Source organism: Sarcophilus harrisii, chromosome 5 (genome assembly GCF_902635505.1).
Source record: "Sarcophilus harrisii chromosome 5, mSarHar1.11, whole genome shotgun sequence".
Classification (NCBI taxonomy): domain Eukaryota; kingdom Metazoa; phylum Chordata; class Mammalia; order Dasyuromorphia; family Dasyuridae; genus Sarcophilus; species Sarcophilus harrisii.
In genome coordinates, this window is record NC_045430.1 from 134320917 (window position 1) to 134346393 (window position 25477).

General features: G+C 33.1%; 1 protein-coding gene across 1 annotated transcript in view; it reads right to left on the reverse strand.

The window, feature by feature from the left end:
* GRM3 (glutamate metabotropic receptor 3) overlaps nt 1-25477 on the reverse strand; it is a 272331-nt gene that overhangs the window by 158361 nt on the left and 88493 nt on the right. The window lies entirely within an intron of this gene.

Sequence of the window (25477 nt, forward strand, 5' to 3'; positions counted from 1 at the left end):
AGTAATTCATGCAGGTTTCTGCTATGATTCGGAAAGAGTGGCAAAGAATCCAAGCATATCTTATTCTTAATATCTATGACTATATTTTAAGAAACTAAATTTCTTAATATTCATTTTATTAAGTATATTGTGCTCTAGGATAATTGCCATATACATAGAAACTATCAAAGCATGCTTTTTCCCAAGGAGAGTTTGTGCTTGTCTAATCCATGCTTACATTGGGGGAAAGAAGTCCTTGAATAGAATTAGTGAAAGGGGTCTTGGATTTAGACAAAAGACCCTGGATTACAGGCACTTCTACTATTCTTTCAGGAGGTCCTGATTAAGCAAATCCCTTTCTACTTTATGGATTAACCCAATTCTTGCTTTTGTTTTGGCTCATCTACTTTTAAAATCTAATTTGCTTCAATGGTAGAAATTATCTCTCTGTGTGCGAGAGAGAAAAGGATGGGGTAAGAAGAGAAGAGAGGAAAGAGATATAGAAGAGAGAAAACAAGATAGAGGGAAAAGGTAAAGTGGGTACTTCATAAATGTTAAAACTGAAAACCACAATAAGTCACCCAAATAAGCAGCTTAAAATGTTGCATGTGGGTGTTTACTGGCTCTCTAGTCTGCTATATTTAGACTCTATAAAATGACAGAAATTGTTCTCTCTACTGCAGGACTAAAAACAATCTTTGTCATTTAGCAAGTTTTGTGAAAGGGGCATGAGAGAGTTTAATTCAGTTAAATAATCATTATAAAGCACTTACTATGTATCAGATACAATTCTAGTTAGATTAGCAGGGTCTTAAAGAATATCAGTTATGACCATAGTAATCATCTAACCTAATCTCCCATTTTACAGATTAGGAAATTGAGGCACAGTGAGTTGGAATGATTTTCATAGTCAGAGAGTTTGAATCAAAACTTTTCAATGTAACATTCTTTCCATTATACCATACTGCTCTTGTGTTGAGAAAACAGAATTATCTTCTCCCAGCAAAATGTCTATTTAAAGGATCACATTTGGGTAAAGACAAAGCTGTTGTATACCAACCTCTTACCAGCATTCTTTGCATTGAACTCTGCTATCTTGCAAGCATCTAATGAATGATCTCTTCAAATGGCAAATATTTAAGCTTAACATGTATACATAGTGTAGGCAAGAGGAATATAATGATAAGGAAACTAGTTCAGAGTGGTGCTCTCCGTTTGAAGAGATCTAGGTTTGAAATCTTCCTCTGATATTTATTAAATAAGATCTTACTGATCACCTCTAAACCTCCTGATCTTTTGGTGGAGTCTAAACCAAGTCTCTGTGCAGTTTAGAGGGAAAGTACCTCTCCTCTTCCAACCCCGATGTCTTCTTCCTCTTTGCCCCCAGGAAGGTGGGGACTCCAAAGAGTATTATTTAGGATGCAGAGATAATTTTCTATTTTCTGGAATACCTTTTGCCTTGATCTTCCACCTTCTCTTAACTAGGTCCTAAGTGATTTGGATTATATTTTAATTATGTGGTCGTAAAATGGATCAAAGTTAACTGGCCCCAACCAAAGGACTAAAATTAATCAATTTGTCAATCAAAAAACATTTATTAAACTCCTACTATGTGATAGGCATTGTGCTAAGTTCTGGTAGGATCACCAATATTGATAAGTAACTGAGATTTTAAAAGGATAAGGTAGACACATTTGATGCTTTGGTAAAATTGGCTTTCTTTTTGTTTCTCTTACATGATCTACATGAACTGGTTATCCTCCATGATGGCAATGCCCTTCCTCACTTCCATGTTTTAGAACCTCCAGTTTCCCTCAAGATTCAGATGAAGAGCTATTTTCCACAAGAGGCTTCTCCTAATCCCCGTTACTTTACTATTAGTGTTACCTTCTGCATATACCTCTATAAGCACATGAAGTTTCTCCTAATAGAATTTAAGTTTCTCTAGGCAGGGTTCCATAAACTATACCTGAAAACCAAATCCAGCCTGCTGGCTATTTTGATACAGTCAATGAATACAGAATGGCTTTTATATTTTAAAATACAATGCAAAAGCACATATTTGAGATGTGACCCAGGGGACTTGATGATTTCTTCTTTAGAACAAGCAGTATGCTATTTTTATCTTTACACTCTCAGCACATAGCTTAGCGCCTGGCACATAGTAAACACTTCATAAATGCTTCTTTATTGTTTCAATGGAAATACTCAGGGGCTTTACACCACTGAAGCAGTCCTTTGATAAGATTAATGGTACTCTTTTACAAGAAGTGAATATCTGTATCTTTGGCAAAATTGGAAAGGAATATATGACATGATTTCCTCAAATTCTCTACATAACCCTTCTGCTATATAGAAGATTTCTAAAGTCAGGCACTCGATTCTCTCACAGATTGCTTCTGGCCATGAAATTTTTTTAGTCTGTGATATAATTTGCTTGCTGCTATGACATTATAACAGCTACTTAAGAAATTCCATTTTCATGAGAACTACTTAATCTAGCCTTTGAGAATTTCAATGAGATATATATGTAGATGGAATTATCACCAAGGGAGAAGAATTTGATATGGTGTATATTGGAGATGAGACTTGAACCCAGGTCTTTTTGATTCCAGTGCCCGCTCTGTATATATTATAACAGATGCATTTATTAAATGCCTACTGTGTATACAGAGCATTTCTATGCAATAAGTACAAGAGAAGGGAGATAATACACATTTTCCCTGAACTCATGCAGTTTATATTTTAATATACTTATAAATCTGGCTTCAAGTGCCTCCTCTGACAAATTTGGCTCTCTTCCATGTCCCTCTGCAAATCACTTAAATCTTTGGTAGAGAAGGTGCTGACCTGTGTTGATAAAGGAAATATTTTGACCTAGAAGTTTCCTTCAATCAATAAAATCACAAGCCTAGCCCCAGTATTTGTCAGTGTGGAGACCGAAGAGGCCAACCAATGGAGGAAGCTTGATGTAGTGGCAAAAGGACTAGATTTAAACAATTAAGATCTAGTATGAGTTCTAACTCTGCTATTTCCCAACTATGTGAGCCATTTTTATCTTTGTGGGCTTCAGCTCCCTTATCTGTACAACGAGGAGGAATGAAGCAGACAAGAAGATCTACTTCACATTTTTCATATGGTGTTTAATTACCTATGTGACCTTGGATAAGTCCTTTGACAAGTGAGCTTCAGTTTTTCCATCTCTGAAATAAAGTTGATCTCTGAGACCCTTTCCAGCTTGCCATTTGTGCTTTTAGGACTTTATTATCTCAAAGATCTCTTTTAAATTTAATTTTCTTATCTCTTCAAAATGCTGTGACCAAAAATAATTCAAAGTAACATTTTACAAGGTCATAAAATGAAACAAAACCAGGTTTAGATCTCAGGTTTCTCCTGATATGGAAGATTACTAGCTATATTTGTTTTCATTTTTTCCCCTATCTCTCCCACCAGGTTTTCCTATACATTAGCCTAGAACTAGGCTTTCTTTAGGTAAAGGCAAGGAAGGAAGAGGGCTCTCATCTCCACTCATGGGTATGGGGCATATTCCATTCCAGCAGCATTGCTGTGAATAATTAGATAAAGCACATCTCTCTCTGCCCTTAGGAGTTTCATGCACACCTGCCAAGCCAAAGAGACTTTATCTCGGTCAAGCAACGTCTGCTTCTATGCTATGGCCACAAGCCCAGACTTTTTGCATCTGTTTGACAAATCCAAACTAAGAAGAAAAATGACCTACATGCCCTCACTCAGGAGAATTATAAGATAGTAGGGAAATTTCCATAAGATAAAAATATGTAAATGAAAAATCCTACATTTCCTTCTTTATCATAAATCAGCTTTGCAACATGCTGATGAATGAAACTTCACATGAATAAAAGAACTCAAACTTGGTCCATATTCAAATAATCATCCCAGGCATGGAGTCAAGACCCCAGATTTTGGAGGGACATGTATATAGGATATCCCAAAAGCCTTAGTGATGTTTTAAGCTTTTAAAATGAAATACTTTCTCTCATCTGCCTATTCATCAGCCTGGTTTCCTTTAAGTCCCAACTAAAATTCCACTTTTTAATAGTAGTCTTTGCCAACCCTTCTCATTTCTAATGTTTTACTTCTGTTAATTATTTCCTATTTGTGCTGCATATGGCTTAATTTCTATATATTTATTTACACATCATCTCGTCCTTTAAGCTCCTTGAGGGCAGAGTGGTGCCACTTTTGTAATCCCAGTGATTAGCATAGTACCTGCCAAGTAGTAGGTGCTTAATGAATGTTTATCAACTACTAAGACAAACTAGAGAAATTGCTGCCTCCTCTGAATACCAAGAGCCATTTGCTTTGTCTCTTTTGTGTATCAATCATCTCCTGCCTTTTATTATGATTCTGTGTATATGTCTGTTAGTCCATTAGACTATAAAATTCCTGAGAATGGCAACCATGTCATTTACTCAGTTTCCTATTCCCTTCACTACCATGCATATAGTAGTGCTCAATAAATGTTCAAGGAAGGAGAAAGAAAACACAGAGAGAAGACTGCAAGAGAGTACTTCTCTTTATGAAATCCCTATGATATAAGCAAAATGGATTTGGTGTTCTCCCCTAAACATGACTTGAGCTGATCTGACCTGGCCCTATCTTCCTACTATTCCTCCCCACTTTCACTTTCATCTCTATTAACATTTTACCTATTCTTTAAGACCAGGCTCAAATCTCATCTCTCTCAATAAACTATGTATTTGGAACATAGTGGAAAGACAGTTGCCGGTCTCACAGTCCAAAAGACTTGACACACATTAGCTGGGGTCAAATCATGTAACTTCAGTTTGTTTTAGGCACCCACTGAAGACTGTAAATTATAGAGGAGCTGCTGCATTGTGATGATGTGAAAGTTTTCATAATGGGAATGCTTCATTCCTCCATTAATATAATTTCATAACTAAATTAAGAAAAACCCATTTAAAAACCTATTAAACTTGAACTTTTTTCTCCCTTTTCTAAAATTTTAGCATTTGATGCACTTCCCTTTTATAATCACATGATACACCTATATTCATTTTGTATTATCTATCCACCTATCTATCTATGTCTTATATATTTTTACTATGTTCTAAAATTCTTTGGTGGTATAGGAAGAGATGGAGGTGGAGGCATGTGGTAGGATTTATGAACTAAAGACAGAATCTTGGATGTATGTAATAATATAAAATTACATTTTTATGTATGATTTACAAAGCTTTTTCATAAATACTCTCAAGAAATAGGTAATACTAGCATTATTATCCTAATTTTACCAGAGAGAAAACAGAAGTTCAGAGAGGTAAAATCATTTTTTGCTCATGGGTTCACATACATTACATATCAGAGCAGCAATTCAAATTCAGGTATTTTAACCCAAAGTCCATTATGCTTTCTACTGTGGTATTTTGCCTCTTTTGCTTGTTCCAATACCGCATATTATTTCAGTAGAAAAAGGGAAAAAAGACAATTAAAAACAAAATTTTGGATATATGGCCCAACACTTGACAATTTTATGGCATCAATGTCTTTGAGCCTCATTTTCCCTATCTGCAAAATGAATATCATAATGTTTGTGATAACCATTAACTATCTCATAAAGTCATTGTGCTTTATAAGTTTTTATATACTCTACAAATATAGTTGTTAATTTTATGATTTTCATTGTTTCCATCTTCTACCCAATCAAATTCATATAGAAATGATTCTTTGGCAAGTTAACATGCTAATGCTGTTTTTTAATGTTGAATGTTTGGTTGGCTATTACATAAGTAAATGCAATGATCACTTTTTCAAGTTAATAAAAAGGTTAAGATGGAAGTGCATATGGAAACTGTCTGAAATCATCTGGGAACAATGCCAAGAGAAGAAATAATGAAGAGATTGATATATACTTTCTCACATTTCTCCAAGGTTTTGATTTCTTTTATTGGTACTAGGTTTTGAAAGCATTTCAACCCATATAGTTTTTAAGTTTTTAAACAAATGAAAGAAGTTACTTCTTTTTGATTGGGGGGGGGGGGAAGCAGTGCTACTCCCATTTCTGCCTTAATAATTTTTACTAAATGTGTCCTTGTTTGGATATCCAACTCTGTTATCTAGTTTATAATTCCAAAAGTGTAAGATAAAACTAATATTTTGAAACCATTAATAGCTTTACATGTGTTCTTATTAAATTTCAGCTTCAGGATAACAGCAAGTTTTTTTTGACATATAGTTTTAACTTTTCCCTTGAAAACTTTGGGCTCATCATTACAGTCACTACTACTGTCATCATCATCATTATTGTCATTAAATTTTCATTTTAATGTTCTGCAGAAATAAGGTAGAAATTTGTTAAATCATTTTCCAGTCATGTCTGACTCTTTTCTGACCCCATTTGGGATTTTTTTTTGGCAGAGAACTAGAGTAATTTGCCATTTTTTTCTCTAGCTCATTTCACATATGAAGAACTGAAGTAAACAGAGTCATTTAGCTAGTAAGTGTCTGAAGCCATACTTTGAATTCATGAAGGTATAAGTCTTTCTGACTCCAAGTCCAGCATTTTGTTGTACCACCTCGTGGCATTCTGTTGCACCACCTAGCGGCCTTAAGGTAGAAATAGTCCTGGGATAATTTGGTATCCGATTGTTCCTTGATGTTTAATGTTAAGTTCTCAATTATCTCTGAGCCCTCACTTTATTAATAGACCAGCAAATTTTTTTTTCTGATAAATGTTTTCTCTTTCAGCCTTCTAGTTCCATCATCTTAAATATCATTGTTATAAGATGTATAATAAATTAACAATGGATTACATAATATAAAACACAAATATTTCAACAATGTGTTCTCTGAGAAAGATCAATCAACACTAACTATCATCGCATATATAATAACTCTTCAACTCTAGAAGTATACAGGAAGAACATTTGTACTCTGGAATTATCTTTAGGATGTGTTTTTAAATAAATAATTTATTTTTGTTGTTCGGTTAACATTATATAGAATTTTGTTTGGATACCAACTGGATCTGTTATAATAGATTTTTACTATTCCAAAACCTACATTATGACATGGATTGCACTAGTTTTAATTGCTCCAGTTATGTTTTTTTCATTAAGCTTCAACTTTAGGGTGCCAATCATAAAAAAACCCCAAATGTATTGCTTTAGTTTCTCCTTGGTTTTTGTTGTTCAGTTGTTTCAGTTGCTTCTGATTCTTTGTGACAAAACTATAGTCAATTATAGTGTCTCTCTTGAAGATGCCCTATTGTTCTTTTTCATTTTGTATTGTTGACATGCTTTAAATGTGGACTAATTTTTATCATCAATATGAAAAAGTCTAGTGTTCTTGAATCTACTTTCTGTGTTTGGTGTATGTGATTAAGCTGTGACTGAGGGACTGAGTCAAGGTTCTGATGATCAATAAATAGCAGATAAAAGTTACAGCACTTTGGGGTGACATTTTCAATTATCACCAAATTGCTAATTGGCAGTTCTTTATACCCCTGGAATGTTTTGACATACCTTAAAAAAAAAAAAAAAAACTCCTCAGCCAGCATATTGTTTTCTTATAAATATTCAAAGAGTTTTTGAATAATAATAGATATGAATATTTTATACAAATCACATAAATATGAAGTTGTCCTATATTTGGAGATACCTGGTACTCATTCCTTTTGTAGTAAATGTGATAGCTTCTTTTGAAAAAAAAAAAAAAGGAATTAAGTTTGAATCTGCAAGGAAGTTGGTAATGTGTTTTAGGAATATTCATGTTGACTCTGAAGGATTTGAGAAAGTTATAATAGAACTTATGCAGACATACTATTTTTTTTTTTAGAAAATAGATTATAGTTATTTAATATGGGGTCACACAACCTTGAAGGGCTTCATGAATACATTTCTGGAAGTCTTTGAACTTCCAGAAAAAACATTATATCTTCATTTTTACTTCTCTGTAACTGAAATGTAGCATTTCCTTAAAGTGTTATTCAGAGAAGGAATCTTTAGTTCTCACCAGTCCAGGGAAAGGATTTATTACAAAAAAAGGATAAGAAACTCTGAGATAGAGTTTTAGGCAGTCAGGCAACAAGCTTTTAAATGTTCAGCACTTGCTACATGAGAAGGACTACACTAAGCATTGGGATATAAACAAAAGTCAAAATTGTTCTGGTCATGTTATTTGTTTGGTATGTAGACTCTCTCTTTCCAGTTTATTCCAATTGTTATTATCGTCTCATGGAACTTCTTTCAATCATAGACAATTAGAAATTTTCTATGTCCTTTTTCTTCTGCTATAATCTTTTTCCTCCTCCTCCCCATCCTCTTCTTTTTGCTTTTCAAGGCTTTGTAGTATAAGTTTGATTGATGTTGAATTGCTATTTTTATTCTTTTTGCTGATTTGTATTACCTTAACCTTTTGGGTTTTGCTTTTAATTTTTGACTTGGGGTGGCAAAAATTTTCTGATACATTTAAATATTCTAATTCTATTCTGCATATTTTCTTTTATTTGTCTTTAGGTGGATGATATAGCTACTAGTAGAAATTTCTCCTGTAAATATTACCTAGATATTTATTTAAACTATCAGCGTTTTCCCACACATTTTCAAAATTTTTTTCAGTATATTTCCAACATGTGGCATTGATGCTTATTCCAAGAAACATTACTAGATATTCCCTGTTTTCTCCAATGGTCTTTGCCATAGCAATAGCCATGGCATTGTCTGCTACATACACATCCTGAAATTATTTCACATTCTTTTTTCAGACACTATGGGAATATATATAGGTACATTGTGGTTATACAAGCTAAACATTTTTTTCGGTGTTTATTCTTTTTGTTGTGGTTGATCTTTTATGTGAATTTGAGTCATTATACTGAAAGGGGGTTTTTCAAAATTCTATTCTCTCTCTCTATATTCATTTTCTTTTCAAAATTGTTTGGAGACTAGAATTATTTTTGCCATAAATTTCATTATTAGGTAGCATTTCTGTGGACAAGAAGGTCCCTTCCAACTCTTGGGTTCTATTATTTTATGTTCATTGAACCTGAATTTGAAGAATTGCAAGAGGAATCTATCTCCTCATCTCCCCAGCCTATTTCTTCTTTGGTTTCCTCTAATTTTTAGAGCGTCCTCCCCCTCTTTCCCATCTTACAGTCAGTAGGTATTTGCCTTGCAATAATTTCATTTGTTGGGAAATTCTGAATGCTATGTATTGCAGAACAGAAATCACAGTATCCATCCTGTGTTCCAACTAAACAGTGTGCTAAAGAGCAGAGAACCACGAGGGAAAACTGAATGAAGTGAAAATAATTCCTCTAGTTAAGATGACAGATCAGTCCTGGCAGAACCTCCAGGAAACAAAAGTCAGTGAATTAGAAATACTTGCAACAAACCCATTTCCATTCCTTTAAATCCTTAATCTTCCATCAATCAGAAAGAATTTATTTTTGAAATTACTAAAGGGTTTTCAGAATGCATTATGCATAACAACCCCTCTTTGGTCTCTAGGACTCAATATGAATTGCAACTTTGAGATGACTTTAAAAAATGGGATAGGAATTGTGGGTTTTCTTTAGACTTCAAATATACTTTTTACATTTTCTTTTGATTTTTGAATTCAATTAATTTTTGGATATTTTAATTTCCCCCTTGAAACTTGATTTTGAATTGGCAGCAATGTCTCTTTTTGCTCTGGTTAAATATTCATTTGCATTTTCACTGAAAGTAAGAGGAAGAGCAGGTTTGCTGTGTGATGCTTCTTTTTGTCAAAGATTCCTTTTTTTTTTTAAATAAAGTGTTAGATTTGGCTGACTTTTGTTAAAAATAGATTCATATTAATCATATATTATAGCCAGCTTCTCTTTCCCCCACTAAACGTGGTTAGGCGTACTTTCTCCCCATAATAGTTATATTACATCTCAATTATGAATCAGGAAACTTTAGAGTTAGGATAGATTTTAAAATTCATTTAGTCCAATGTTGTTAAAGGCAGGTAGGTGGTATAGTGGTTAGAGTACTGGAACTTGAATCAGGAAGATCTGAGTTCAAATGTGGCCTCAATATTTACTAGTTGCATGACCCTGGGGAAATCACTTAACCCTATTTGCCTCAATTTCCTCATCTGGAAAATGAGCTGGAGAAAGAAATAATAAACCACACTAATATCTTTGCCAAGAAATTTCAAATGGGGTCATGAAGAATTGGATATGACTGAAACAATTGAATAACAAAAGTTCATTATATCTAGTCCCTTTGTAAAATGATGGGCCACTTTGCAGATGTGTAATCAGAGAGAAATGACTTGCTTAATCAATCAATAAGCATTTATCAACCCATCTTTTACACATCTTTCAGGCCCTATGCTAAACAGTATATAATTGTAAAGAATAAAAAAAAATGACACTTTCCAACTGGTAGAACTAGATATAAAACCAGGAACTTTAAACTCCTATTTTAGCATTATTTCTTTTGTACTTTCACTTATTATTATTATTAATATAGTAGTATTTTGCTAATATTTGAGGGAAAAGAAAGAAGACTGGGTGATGAAAGCAGTTAGATCAGTTAAGTTTTTTAAATTATTTTTTCTTCACACAGAACTCTCCAAGTTCCTCTTCTCTCCTTTCCTTGCATTTCTCTATTGGCATACTTGTGATTTCAAGTATTATCTTTATCCAAATCTATATCTACTCCTAATTTTTCTCCTAAATCTGCTTTCACATCAACTGTCTATTAGCCATTCTACCAGCCTTTGGATATCGACATATCCAAAACCAAACTAATTATTTTCTCCTTCAAACTTCTTTGTCAATCTTTCCTTTTGTTGAGGCTATCGCTGGCCATCTAATCATGATTAGACTTTTCTTTCTCCCTCAACATCAATTACCAATGAATTGACAAAGCCTGTCAATATCATCTTTTGAATCTTTTCCCTTCATTGCACTGACTTAAAAATCCAGTTCATTACTCTATCACTGCCTAATTATCCTTCCTGTTTCATACACAGAGGTGGGAGATATAATGAAAATATTGCTTTAAGTTATCCCTGAGAAGTTTTCTTTTTCCAATTATCTTTTTTCGTATTTAAATAAAGTATGCATAATCTTGCTTGCTTTTTAAAGCATTTTGGGTTAAGCCTTCTCCTAGGTACACAATTACAAAGAATAAAATAATGTTTACTGTTGCAAGAAGCTTATATTCTAATGAGGGAGACAGCAAAAACATATGTAAATATAAACAACGAGAATATTATATGAATAAAAATAAGGCAGTTAAATATAAGACAATTTGGGTAGTGATTAGCAAGAGATTTGGGAAAGACTTTGCACCTAAGATTGTTCTTCACTATTTCTTAAATAAATAAAAGCATTCTCTGAAGCAGAAGGAGGGTGTGCATTCTAGTACTCAGTCCAAAGTCACAGAAATGGAAGATGGAGAATTAATCACAAATGAGGAACAAAGAAAAAACCAGTTTGGATGGATTGAATAGACAAGGAGACAGAGTTTCATGAAACTATAAAGATATAATGAGGGAGGTTATAAAATGGTTTCAAGAGATAGAGAAATTTCCATTTGACCTAAAAGGAAGCCCCTAGAGTTAGCTGAGCAGAGGAGCCACAGGTTCAAAAGAAAAACTGATTTGATCACAGGATGTAGGATACATTGCAATAGGGAGAAATGAAGAAGGGAAAACAATTGGAAACTGTGGCAATAATCTAGGAGAATTGAGGAGGATCAGAATTAAAGCAGGAATTGTCAGTAGACAACAGTAAGGGCTCAAATGTTTTCAAGAAGAAATCAGTGATGCAGGACCAAGGTTAATGGAAAACCTTAGAGTAGTCCCTCTATATAGCAGCACTACTGGTGGAAATCTAGAAATATTTATTATTTTAATATAAATCTCTGCCTGTGTAAACAAAGAACAATTGATCACTTCTATTAAAATGCGTAGTCACAACTATTGAGCAGTGGTTACTATTCTATAGATACAATCAGTGTCATTTTTCTGGCTCATCTATTGAAGGCCTTTTTCTTTTCATTGACATTTATGGATTAACTGGATGTTATTTGGTTAGAAAGTGGTAATCTGAAGGTTTTTTTTTATTCTTTGCTTTTGACTTCTTAGCCACTTTCTCTATTTGGCAGCCACATAACCCTAATGTAACTGATATTGACCATAGGTTAGTAAAAGTTGGTAAAAGTTGATAAAAGACTGAATGGCTGTCAGTCAGATAAATTATTAAACGAAGAGTTCCAAAAAGGCAGAGGAAAAAAATTCAAAGAATTTTGGAAGTTCTCATATGGTATACATGTAGGAAGAACATTAGCAAGAATAAAGCTGTTTTGAGACAGCTGTCCCAGGTCATCCTAGAAAGGGAAGACACAGTGAGAATGTATATAACTATTACCCTCTCCATTTCCCTCTCCACAAAATCTGAAGAATGTAATGTACTAATATCCATGCTAGATGCTGATTTTAAACACAAAATATTTTGCTTTCTAGAACAATCTTCCTGCTAAAAATTGCTTTCTACAATGTTGTTCAAAAACTTTTAAAATCAAGGCTCAAAGTCTTACAATGTCTTTCCTTTATCTACCATAGTAAATTTCAGTTTTCCTGTTTGATTTTGAAGTCTAACATTCAATTTATCAATCAAGCATTTTTATGCAAATAACATCTGCTTAACACTGTGCTAGGGACAGTACTGGGGACATCTAGAAACATAGACAAAAATGAAACAATCTCTGCCTTTAAGATGCTAACAATCTATGGAGGAGAATAATCTTTATATAGATTAGTTTATACAAAATATATACCAAATAAATAGGGGTGCTAGTAATTAGTGATATCAGGAAAGACTCCTCCGGAAGTGGAGTTGGAGTTAAGCTTTTAAAATAACTGAGGATTGTTTCAATTGATCAATGATGAACAGAAGCAGCTACACCCAAAGAAGGAACACTGGGAAATGAATGTAAACTGTTTGCATTTTTGTTTTTCTTCCCAAGTTATTTTTACCTTCTGAATCCAATTCTTCCTGTGCAACAAGAGAATTGTTCGGTTTTGCACACATATATTGTACCTAGGATAAACTGTGACATATTTAACATGTATAGGACTGCTTGCCATCTGGGGGAGGGACTGGAGAAAGGGAGGGGATAAGTCAGAACAGAAGTGAGTACAAGGGATAGTGTTGTAAAAAATTACCTAGATATGGGTTCTATCAATAAAAAGTTATAATTATTTAAAAATAAAATAAAATAACTGAGGATTCTAAAGTGTGGAAGTGAGGTGCACCATAATCTAGATCTACTCTGCCCATAGAACTCTGAATTTAGAGAGTTGTGAGTTTCAATCTTGCCTCCAACATTTACCAGCTTTGTGTCATTGCAAATGACATTTAATTTTTCTAAGCTTCAAAAACTGGAAACTGAATGGATGTCCAACAGTTGGAGAATGGCTGAATAAATTGTGGTATATGAATATTATGGAATATTACTGTTCTGTAAGAAATGACCAACAGGATGATTTCAGAAAGGCCTGGAGAGACTTACACCGAACTGATGCTGAGTGATGAGCAGGACCAGGAGATCATTATACACTTCAACAACAATACTATATGATGACCAGTTCTGATGGACTTGGCCATCCTCAGCAACGAGATCAACCAAATCATTTCCAATGGAGCAGTAATGAACTGAACCAGCTATGCCCAGAAAAAGAACTCTGGGAGATGACTAAAAACCATTACATTGAATTCCCAATCCCTATATTTATGCACACCTGCATTTTTGATTTCCTTCACAAGCTAATTGTACAATATTTCAGAGTCTGATTCTTTTTGTACAGCAAAATAACGTTTTGGTCATGTATACTTATTGTGTATCTAATTTATATTTTAATATATTTAACATCTACTGGTCATCCTGCCATCTAGGGGAGGGGGTGGGGGGGGTAAGAGGTAAAAAATTGGAACAAGAGGTTTGGCAATTGTTAATGCTGTAAAGTTACCCATGCATATATCCTGTAAATAAAAAGCTATTAAATTAAAAAAATTTTTTTTTTCTAAGCTTCAGTTTCATCACCTATCAAATGAGAATAAAAACTATATAATCTACCTAATATCATTGTATGAGGGTTAACAATAATAATGAAGAAGGGAATATGGTAGATTGCATTTATATAGTGCTTTAAATGTATAAAGTGCTTTACAAATCTGTCATTTTATCCACACCACAATACTTTACATTTTACAAATGAGAAAACTGAGGCAAATAGCTGTTAAATGATAGCATGGCAATGTAAAATAGAGATAAAAATAGCACCCACCTTCCAAGGTTGTGATGATAAAATGAAAAGTTTTTTGTAAACTTCTTTGCAAAACTTAAAATGCCATATAGATTTTAACTTATTATTGTTATATTTGTTGGGATAAATATTAAAGTCAAAAATTTTTAAAAATACTAAACATGGCAAAAATTTACTCCAAATAATTGAAATAGTTACAATTAAACTCATTTAAACAAAAATGGTTTTGAAAAAACTGGATAAAGAAAAAGACATTTACACTGATCATCTCCATTTACTAGGAAAGTTTAGCACATAAACTGATTGCCACATCAAGGAGGTCAAAGACTCTAAAAATAGTCACATCTGGGAAACTTGAACTTCATGCTTACTAGTGAGAAATGACAACAAAGGACATCTTTGTAACATGTTTTTATATTATTATCGTCATTCTATTTAAAATTGAAACTATAATGCAAAGAAATGGATGGAAAATTGAATCAATTTATCAGCATTCTCTAGTTACCTATTTTTCTCATAAGTGACGGAATTGGAAATCATATTTAGACTGCTAAGATATTAATTCTTAGTGTACTATATGAAAAAGTGGAAACAGAAGATGAAGTGAAGATACACAAATATATATACAAAAACTGCGTTATTGGACAATTAATTTTAAAAGCATTCAGTGATAAATTTTTTTGATATATTGAGGAGGAAGTTACAGAAAGAAGGGAAAAGTAATAAAAGAAAAAAAGAAGATTTTAAGGCCTTCAATAACTACTGAGTGGTATGTCAATTTTCTCTTTCTGAAGATAACTGCTATGGATGCTGAGAATATTTTTGTTGAAAATGAGAAGAGAAAGATAGACATTTGTAGGTAAATTTCTATTAAAAAATCACAATTAGTCACAATGCCAATTAAAAAAAGTGTAGAGAACATAAGATATTGTTCATTACAAAAGAAAAAGATATCTTGATAAATGCCTAAAAGGATATTTTCCAATGAGTTACTTACTGTGCAAATGACTACATTATATAAGACTCCTTGATCAATACAAACATGGAGATAAATTTATTCAATAGTTCTCTGATTATCAAAGCAGAGTTGTATAAAATGAAGAGACATATGCTCACCAAAAGTATCTATCATTTTCATTGAGAATGCCCTGCAGAGAGTCCATATTAAAAATATTCCTTATAGATGTCGAATTATTCTTGATATTCCTGTTTGCAGAAAAAATTGTACAAATTAAATTAAGTACTACCCTCATCCTATTTTTCATCAGTGATGTACTTCTAAGATTTTTATCAATGAAATTCATGATACAGATACATATATTTATGGAAAAATGAAATGAAAACTTACATACAATTTGCAATGGACTGATAAGTCTTTTGAGTTAATTATCTCAATTGGACAAGTATTCTCTCTACATATATAATAAATATAATTTATTCTATATTTAATATAAATATATATAATTTTACATATTATATATTAAATAACATATAATTTATTATATATGCATAAATATATTTAAAACAATTCTGATTGGCTATGTCACTTTAAAGAAGTCACTTAATCATGCTCTGGGCAACTCTCCAAGATTCAAAGTTACAGAAAAAATACTAAGTTTTATTGGTAGAGAGCCTCCTTATTTGAAAGCTGCCCATAACCAATTAAATCACAGGTACAGTTCTAATCGCAAAACAAATTAACTAGTAAAAAGGAGGAAATAGGAAATGCCATATTGTATTGGAAAATTAAGTCACACTTTAATGATCTCAAGCTGCTCCCTTATAAAAAAAAATGACCCAACTTATTATTCCCTATATTCTTTTAGTTATATCATTTGAGTATCTAAAAAATCTATCTCAAAGTATTAAATTCACCAAGTATCTCAGTAGCATAAGTAGGCTCTACTATATTAATGTTGATGACTTGCTGTCAAGAAATGATACTTATACAGTGTGAAGAGTAATGGACCTAGGGGAACAAAAAACAACTTTGGAATACTATGAAAAGGGTGATTACAATATCTTTTGACTTAGTAATATTATAACTAAGCATATAGTCTAAGGAGGTAAAAGAAAAAGTTAAATATTTATTAAAATATTTATAGCATCATTTTTTTTTTTTTTGCAGTAGCAAGGAACTAGAAGGAAGATAAGTACTCACTGATTATTGAATGGCTGAATAAAGTATGGCATAGGAATAAAATGCAACATCATTCACCATAAGGCAGGATGAATAAGGAAGAATTCAGAGAAACTTGGGAAGGCTTATATCAACTAATGGAGAGAGAAGTAAGCAGAATGAAGAAAAGATCTGCATGATGACCACAATAATATAAAGGAAAATATAACTGTAAGATTCCATAACTCTGATCAGTGTCATTCATGACTTTAGAGGACATCAGTAATATAGCATGTCTCTCACATGTTGGCAGAGAAGCAGTAGACTATAAGTACTGAGGTGTATATTTTCAGAAATGAACAGTGTGTTATTTGTTTTGCTTAACTGTGCTTATCTGTTAAAAGGGAAGGTCCCATGAAGTTAAGGGCAAATAAGAGATAATCATTGAGAAATAATAGTGAAGTAAAAAAAAAAAAAAAAAAAATAAGAACACAGTACTTAGAGTCAGAAGAGAATTGAGTTTATATCCAATCTTCAACACTTCTGAGTTGTGTGACTATTGGTGAGTTATATAATATCTCTTAATACCTGAAGTCCCTAACCTGCAGTATTGTTGTGAGGATAAAATGAGATCATGCATTTAAAGTGCTTCTTAAACCATCAAGTACTATACAGAAGTCAGAAACTACTTTAAAAGATATCATCAAGGAAAAAAGATAACTAGAAGAGGAAATGATTCAGTCATGCAGGAAAGGCAATGGTTAACAGAAAAATAAGTTGCTGAACTGGTGCTCAGAAAATGTTAAAAAACAAAGCGTGGAGGAATCAAATGGATGGCTCTCAGGCTACATGTGGCTTACAATGCTCCCTTTTGCAATCTGAACTAGATTAAAATGTAACTTCTTTCTGATTTTAATGTATTTAAGTATTAATAACAAAGAAATATCTAAACATGTGATTTTCTAAATCATGTAGCCCACAGGGATCTTTATGTATTATTGAGTGGCCTCTGTTTCTGTTTGTTTTTGACACTACTGACCTAGAAGAAGATTTTCTGGATGTTGAATAGAACCTCTATAGGGAATTTATTAGATGACATGAATGAGAATTACATATGAGAAAAAATGTAGTTGCCATCTATACTACTCAGAGATTACAGTTCCAGTGAAGTATTTTTAAGGTATCTATTATAGCAAATTCACAATATATGTATATGTATAACTACAACTTTCAATACATGCATCATAATGTATTTTAAATATGTAAATATGCATCCACATATATGTATACATATAAACATACATATATACATATAGGGTTTGTAGTAGTCATTTTCTAAGGATCTCCCAATGTAGAAATTTTGTCCATATTGACAACTTATTTAAAACAGCCTTAGAGGGTTGCTTGGGACACTATTATATTAAGAAACTTGACCAAGTTCATACAACTAGCATGTGTCAGAGAAAGGATTTGAATCCAGGTTTCTTTGATTTCAAAATTAGTCTTTTATATCATATTTTTAATCACTATATTATATTATATATCACTATATATGGTTAAAATATAAAAAATATAAAAATATATACTACAGGTTATCACATTATATGGTTAGTGAATTTTTTTTAACCATACCTGTGACTGCATTAGTATATTATTGTTCAGTTATTTCAGGAGATTCTTTGTGTTCCCATTTTGGGCTTTCTTGGCAAATATACTGGGATGGTTTAGCATTTCATTTTCTAGCACATTTTATAGCTGAGGAAACTGAGGCAAACAGGAGTTAAGTAACATGCCTGAGATCACACAACTTCTAAGCATCTGAGGTCATATTTAACTCAGACTTCAGGCCAAAAGTTTTATCTACTGTGCCTTCTAATTGCCTAAATAGTGTAGTGAATTGTTAATGAAGAAATGCCCTCTTTTTATGCAAACTTTCATCTGTTTGCAAGTCTTAGAAAGTTGCCTGCAGCCCTGATTATTTAAATGACTTGTCTAAGGTCTTATGGCAAATGTATATCAGAAGTGGGACTTGAACCCACTTTCTGACTTCTAGACCAGCCCTTTAATCCCTTATTCCATTCTGGCTCTTTTGCTTAATAAATACTTATTGTTTTGTCATTTATCAGCTTTCATTTGACCCAAGGATCTGCCCATGTCCCAATGTTACATTATTCTTATGAACACAAGGGTGTCCAGTCTAAACATTTAAATTCTCAAGGAGGAATAGACGAAACAGGTAGTTTAATAATATTCTGGGCTCTCAGCTGACATGCTCTTACTATGCCCTTGCTGACTGCTGCTAAAACACATAAATAACTAGAACCATAAAACTAACTCAGAAACAGTAAATGCAGTGGTTCACCTATGAGTCACCACATGGATGTGTTGTATTACAATTGTATTTGGCATCAAAATAGAAATAATTCTTTCTTATCCCTTTTGTTCCCTAAGCTTCTCACTAATGTACATTTTCCTTTTCTTCTTTAAAAAAAATCTCCAATACCCATGTACCTCAGGACAATTTTCCTGAGAAAGATGTCAATTGAAAAGATGTCAAGAGAGAAATGCTTTTTTGGGTCAGCTAGACCTTTGGACACATAGAATTTCATAAATTTACCAAATAGCAGAATGGCATATGGTGAATATAAATTCAAACAAACTCTTTGGGGGCCATCTAATAGATTTGTTAAAATTATAACATGTAATAAATATGATTTTTAATGCTGTCATGTGAGAGGAAGATGAAAAATACTGACAGATCCATGATGGAATCATTAGGATCAGCCAATCCATTTATAAACTGTCAGTCATGAAAGATAAATAGCCAAATTATGATTTCTACATAATTCAGTTGTCCTACATGAAGGAGATTCTTTGCCTTTTTCTTTCCTGAGTTTTGAGGCTCACATGTTAGCCTTGCTAGGAGAACATGTTGGATGAAGGCAGAACTCTGGCAGAATGCTCAAGAACTCTGTGGCAAGAGAACTTGGCTCTACTGGAAGGGAACCTGGAGAGCAAAGAGTACTTAGTGTCCAGGATTAGGCAGGTACAAGTTTGATTTTTCCATTTGTGAACTGGATGACCTTAAGCATTTCATTTGATCCAACTATCATTACCATTACCATCTAACTTCCAATGGGAAAATAATACATTCCCTATGGGGTGTCAGTGAAAGTCCAAAGACAACATGAAGGTAAACTGCTTTTTAAAATGTAGGCCATTATTGTGACGATTTTCAATGATAGTACTAGAGTCAAGACAAGACATTTAGACTCCCAGTGCTTTGCATAAACCAGACATTCAAAATATATTTGTTGAATTGAATTTAAGGGTCTTCACATAGCAGCATTTAGGGTTAGGGTCTTAAGTTTAATCTCTCTAATTCAGGACCAGCTAGAATCAGTGAGTAGAAACTCCTAATGGAGAAATAGTTTTGACCCAATATAATGAAACACTTTGTAATAATTGGAGCTATCTAGCAATCCCAGAGCAGTCTCAAAAGATAATGATTTAGGAGTCTAGAATTTAGTCCTTAAAGAACTTTTAAGATGAGGTAGTTGGTCAAACTTATTTTATAGATAAAGAAAATGATGCTTTTTGAAGTAAAGCAATTTGTCCTAATTTCCACAAGTAAAAAGTAGTAAGTTTGAGACTCAAAAATTAAGACATTTTACTCCAAATACATTGTTCTTTCCATTATATCAGATGACCTGAACCTATAGTCAGATTCATTTTCATGGAAATGTGAGCAAGAAATCCAATTCAATAGCCAAATATATATCATATACCTACTCTATTATGTACAAAGCATTGTGCTAAGTGTCAAGTACACAAAAACCCCCTTCTTCAACCAAACACAAAAGAACAAACTCCAGAACTAATCTCGAATCTTAAAGATATTGTATTCTACTGAGAAATACTAGTAAATAAATACAAAAGTTAAAGAGAAGAAGAAGTATCAGAAATGATATTTGGAATAAAGCTAGGATTCTACAGGGTGAAGATGATATAAAAATTGGGAATATGCAAGTAAATATAAAAATTTCTGTAAAACAAATGTTTCTGCAGAAGAAAAGTATACCCCTGATCCTCTTAAATTTAATCTGCATTATCAGCAGTTCCCCAACATTTTCTTAAGCATAGATAATCAACAAAATAAAATGAATCCCTGATTTGTACCATTTGTTAGTTTCTGAGATGTAAATGATCACACTGAATATTTAACAATGGCCTCTCCCAAGCCAGTTGTGTTTGATTTCACACACTCTTGGAGGCAATACATTCCAGACAAGGAAGAAAAACTGTGAAAAGCATGATTATAAGAGATGTAATTGAACAGGGAATACCTAGCATGGACCAAAACAGAGATAGACTAAAGGAATATAATGGGAGATAAGGCAGAGAAAAGAACCTGTATGTGAAAGGCTTTAAATTCCAGGTTGAAGAGATTTCATTTATCTCAAAGGCAATAGGGAGGCACTGAAGTTGTTGGAGTAGGAGTGGAAATACTGTGGTTTTGGGATAATGGTTTGATAGTAGTATGGAAAACAGATTGGAGGGAGGAAAATGAATGTGGGGAGATCAATTACAAAGTTATATGATCGCCTGGGAAAGAGGATGAGGAACTAGCCTAAATGCTGGGCCAATGCTGAGATGGTGACATATAGTAAAATTGTAATTATAAAGGAGGATCAATAAAGAAAGCCAAGAGGAGAAAGGGAAGTCAGAAACTTGAAGACTGGTCACCTTTGTTTAGTGAAGAGAATATTCAAAAGATAGATTTACTATATATTTTGATAAATGACAATCATTCTTAGTTTAATCTTCTCATCATGAGAATTACCTATACTTGCCCTGCCAACATTACAAAGCTGTTAGAATGATTAATTAGGATAAACCTGGTAAAAATGCTTTTGAATAAACAAAGAATTTTGCAAGGAATTACCTCATCTATCAAAAGGTCACAAAAACCTTCTTCCTTTTGTAAAGGGATTGACTATAGGGAAGATTCTCTAGGCATTCAACTAATGTTTGTAAATTCTATGCATACTAGAGAGAGTAGAGGATGATAGAAACAAACCAGCTTAAAGGTAAAGTGTTAGGCAAAATCACTGAGAAAACATTGATTTTGAAATGAAAATTAAGCATTTAATAATGTAGCATTTAATAATAAGCATAAAATGAAACTTATATTCTGCAAAGAAAAAGGTGGTGATTCTGCATTTTAGCAAGAGAACTTCATTGCTATTGTTTTGAGGGTATTAAATGGACTTGAATTATGAACCATTGGCCAAATGATATGTAGTTCAGGTAACAATGTGATCTATAGTAGAAAGAACATTAGCTCTGAAGTGAGAGCTGGAGTTCAAATCTCAGCTTTGATATTCATTACTTTTGTACCATTCTTTTGGCCTTCTGACCCAGTTTCCATACTTGAGTTGGTTGGCTCTCTCTTTGAGATCCCTTTAATCAATCAATCAATCAATCAATATTTATTAAGTACTTACTATGTGCCAAGCAGTGCAAAGTGCTAGGGGACCTTCAACATTCATAAATCCTTTATTACATATGCAATGATTTACTTATCTCAATATTCAGTTACTATCTTTTTGTAAAGATCCTCCAGTTTTACAAAAGGTAGAAAAAAAATTAGCTACTTTCATTCCAGATTCAGTGTGTATCTGTAAATGTGTGTGTGAGAACTGAAGAAAAACACATTTGAGAGACTATCACATTGTTGTTTATTAATAAAACATTCATACAGCATTTTAAATTTCCAAGAATTTTTGAGATATTAATTTATTATCTATTGCCATATTTCTATAAACAAGTCTATGAGTAAGTGTGTGTAAGGGGGTGGATGTTGTATGTATGTAAATATATATTGGGAAGAAAAGGGGAGAAGTGGATGCTTATGATTGAGCTGGTATGTGTGCTGTGGGTGGAGGAAAAAAAACTAGAAAAGTACTGCAAAGCATTGTGAGAGCGGAGGCAAAAAGATGAATGACAGGAGAAGAAGAAGAGAGAGAGAAATGAAGAAAGGCAAAGTTAGAATTCCATATGAACAAGAAATGAAAATCTGTATGTCAAGAATAAAAAGAAAGGAATTTGGGCACTTGCCATGTTGCAGGAATTTGCTAATGATAGGTTAGAGTGGGAGAAAGAAATGAAATCCAGTGGAAATCAGCAAACTTCATTGTAACCAATGATTTCTGTCTTCCAAATTGTTATTAAACAGCAAAACTGAGTTTTGTCTCCCTTCTCTATTATTGTAGTTTAGCTAGTGAAGGAAAAGATAAATAATGATTTCATAGGATCATAGAAAAAGCATTTGTTTGCATATGTGTAGGTGTGTATGTTCTTACCATAAAAGTCTATGTGGTACACCAGGAAATACAGCAGGCTTGGAATTAAGAAACTACAACTCGAATTCTAATTATAATAATTATTAATAGGATCTTGGGTAAAGAATGAGATTGTACATTTAGAGTTAGAAATATTCTCAGAGGTTATTTACTGAATTCATTTTATAGATATGAAGATTGAGAACTGGAAAGATGCAATTATTTAGTAGCTTAGTTTAGGTTTGAATCCAATTTTTTTGAATCTAAATCCAGCATAGTAAACTAATCCAAATTTTGCTCAATAGATGTATCTTAGAAAAATCAGGCCTTTTAAGTATGCTTGAAAATTTAAACTGTTTCATCCTTACCATTGGAAAAAATAACATCTGGGTGAAAAGATCAAAATTATTGGGATTAACTGGCTTGGGAAACAATAATCTTGGTCTGGTTAGCAGGTACTTATGTTACATCACACCAGTAAAATGTAAATTCTTTCAAGGCAGAAAGTATTTTTATTTTTGTTTTTGTAGCCCTACTTTTTAGAACAATGCTTTGCACAAATTTTAGAGGGACTTAGCCTGTGATTTCATTGATTTAGCATACTCTCAGAGAGGAAATCTCTATTAAAGCCAACTAGTACCTGTTCTTCAATTTATAATAGTTTTCCTGGGCCACTGAGTAGCTAATGACTTACCATGAGTCACATGGTTAGTAGTGTCAGAGGCAAGATTTGAAGTTAAATCTTTCTAACTATAAGGTTGGTTCTCTAACCATTATGACACATTGCTTCTTACTTCATACATAGTAGGGGCTTACTAAATATGCAAGTAGGAATGTCTGACAAGGATATTAATCCAGTAATCTAGTTTGACCTTTTTGAATGCCTTCTCTTACAATGATGACCTTGATACAGAAAGCATCAAGATCCTTTTGGATAATTGCCCCTTTTCATGTTATGTTAATATTCCCTTATTTACATGTTTTGTCTGACTTCCAACTCAGATTTCTCTCCATTTCTTTCAATACTGATTCCAGTCAGCTATTCTTTTAAGACTCAACTCAAAGCCTATATCTTCCACATTCTCCCTTCTCCTTCCTTTGGTCCTGTATAACATTTTATTGGTAATACTTTAACAGGATTTAATCTTTTCTGCTTTGTAATGTAGTTATTGAGCACTTGTCTTAATCTACCTACAATAGTATAAACTTCCTGAAGGAAAGGACTTTCTTCTTTGTATATCTATACCTATATACCTTAATATGGTGCCTTGGAAATAGCAGAGATTCACTAAATATTGTTACCTAGGTGAATTGATCTATTGGTTTTGACAATAGCTGTGTCCTGGCTCTGTCTTATGTATGTCTTTCTTGCTAAATAGTTAATTTTTAGCTCCCGAACTAGACCCTTCTGCTTGGAATATGGATATTGTTTTCTGTACCCAACTTTAAGATGTTTATTCAACTTTTCTTATGTGATCGTGGTGCCTTGCTCCAATTCCTGACACATAATGACAGGCTCTAAGGACACACAGGACTATTTAGTGTTATTCCAGTTGGGTTAAAGCAGAAATTTTGGCTTTCCTGATGCTTTACCTAACAGAACTGAGAGTTTAATTCTCAGAACTTTCCTTCTTATTAATAAACTTAGAACAAAGCTTTGTGTGGTTTATGTTCTTGATAATCCTAGACAGTTTGTATCAGAGACATGTAAATAGTACAGAGGATAGAGTTCTGTGTCTGAAATCAAACTAAATTTCAGATACTTATAGCTATGTTACTCTAGGCAAAACATTTAACTTTTGTTTGCCTCAGTTTCCTCAACTACAAAATGAGGATAAAATACCATCTGCCTCATAGGATTGTTGTGAATATCAAATAGGATATTATTTTTAAAGTATTTGACAATACCTGGAATATAGTAGGCATTATGTAAATCCTTATTCATTTCCTTTCCTCACTAATCCACTATGATTATTGAGGAAATGTGGAGAAACAACTGGGATAACTTGTTAGTTTCCTGAAAACTGGGATACAGTTAGTCCTGTGAGAAAGGAATTCTTGACAACATTCTGGGAGAAAAGGAAGAGATAGGATCACAGAATGGCTCAGAGCCATCTTTATGTCTTAAGCCATCAGTTGTCTTATGTGACTTGTCAAATAAATAATTATCTGAAATGGAATTTCAACTTAGATCTTCCCAACTTCCAAGCCCAGTACTCTATTCACTCTGCCATACTCAAGAGTTAGTCACAGTAACTTGTGGATTCAGCAAAGAAGCAAGGGAAGAGATAAAAAAAATTCTTTCTTTAGGAGGTCTCCCAAAAAACACCAAAAGTAATGGAACTTCAATTACTCTCCCTTGGGTTTGGGAGTTCATTATTGGAAGAGAAGACTATCAAAAGGAATTGTTTATTAAGAGGTAATAACTGGCTGAATTAGGGGATGAACTTCAAAACCTCATCACTAAGTTTCTGAATCTCATAAGCATTAGGCAGCTCCTGTAAATAATGGCACATGAAAGCTGTATTGCACCAGGAAATAAATGTGAAAGTAGATGAAATGTATAAAGTAATAGCCCCTGGTGATACTGGTGACTTAAAGTCCTAAATATACAAACTATCTACCAGCAAAGAACATTGACCTAGATGCTTCTGGAGAAGCTTTACCTGACAGGATTATTGCCATCAAAGAATAGTGTCAAATTTTCTGAAATTGAGAAGGGTTTTAT